This window comes from Thermobia domestica, chromosome 11 (assembly GCF_964235325.1).
Source record: "Thermobia domestica chromosome 11, izTheDome1.hap1.1, whole genome shotgun sequence".
Taxonomy (NCBI): domain Eukaryota; kingdom Metazoa; phylum Arthropoda; class Insecta; order Zygentoma; family Lepismatidae; genus Thermobia; species Thermobia domestica.
In genome coordinates, this window is record NC_137464.1 from 128,770,664 (window position 1) to 128,771,799 (window position 1,136).

The 1,136-nt window shown below is 38.8% G+C and overlaps 1 pseudogene; it reads left to right on the forward strand.

Moving 5' to 3' along the window:
• Positions 1-371: 371 nt before the first annotated feature.
• On the forward strand, positions 372-689 carry LOC145665273 (protein GVQW3 pseudogene; annotated as a pseudogene).
• The last annotated feature ends 447 nt before the right edge of the window (positions 690-1,136 follow it).

Below are 1,136 nucleotides of genomic sequence, written 5' to 3' on the forward strand. Positions count from 1 at the left end.
GGTTCGATCTCAGCTCGCGCTAAGTGAGCTTTGTGGTGGACAAATATTATGTGCATGTGTTTTTTCCCGTTTCCTTCCACTTTCTTCATTCCAGCATTTCATTCATTTTTCATCATCATCGTCTCCTTTACTTTAGCCGGCATATTCATGGGACGTAAAACTAAAAGATTTCATTTCATTTTTCTATTCTAAGACGAGCTTCTTAGGCATTATGAGTGAATTACGAGGTCTGTCAGGAAAGTAATGAAACCAGTGGAGATGATAGAGGCATCCTTTGGCTACAAGGAGTGGAAATTTGAGGTTCCTACGGTTAACACAAGTGAGTATATAATATATTTTGTGAGGGTGTGTTAGTGTTGCTCATCGGATAGATGACGAGTACAATACTGGAACAACGCTACGCCATCAAATTTTGTGTGAAACTCAAGGACAATGCAGCGGAAACATTTAGAAAATCAAAACAGGCGTATGGGGACCACACAATGTCCCGTGCAGAAGTGTTTCGGTGGCATAAGGCATTTATGGACGGTAGAGAGGAAGCTGAAGATGAGGCACGTTCAGGAAGACCAAGCACGACACGAAACGATGAAAATGTTGCCAGAATGAGGGATCTGATAAAAACAGATCGGCGTTTAATTGTTAGGATGATTGCTGATGGATTGAACATTAATCGCCAAGCAGTGTACTAAATTCTTATTCAAGATCTGGGAATGAAAAAAAGAAATGTGCGAAAATGGTGCCAAAAAACTTGAGGATTGAACAAAAGGAGCATCGCATGACTGTGTGTCGTGACCTCATCAACCGCATCGAAACTAAACCAGACATTTTCAAACATGGTTTGACAGGTGATGAGACATGCGTTTCGAGTATGACCCTGAAACCAAAATAAAAAGTGTTGAGTGGCACACAAGCAGCTCACCACGACCGAAGAAGTCCAGGAAAATCAAATCAAAAATCAAACGTTGCATAGGCGCTGGTCATTTGTGCTGAAAAGAAAATTATGTTAGATTTTTTCTTAAAACTAACAAATGTAAATTTACGTCATGATAATTATTTTGTAAAGGATACTGAAAATTTCACTTTTCACTTTAATCAACAACACTAAAGCTTCACGAACATATATTACATTATTTTTA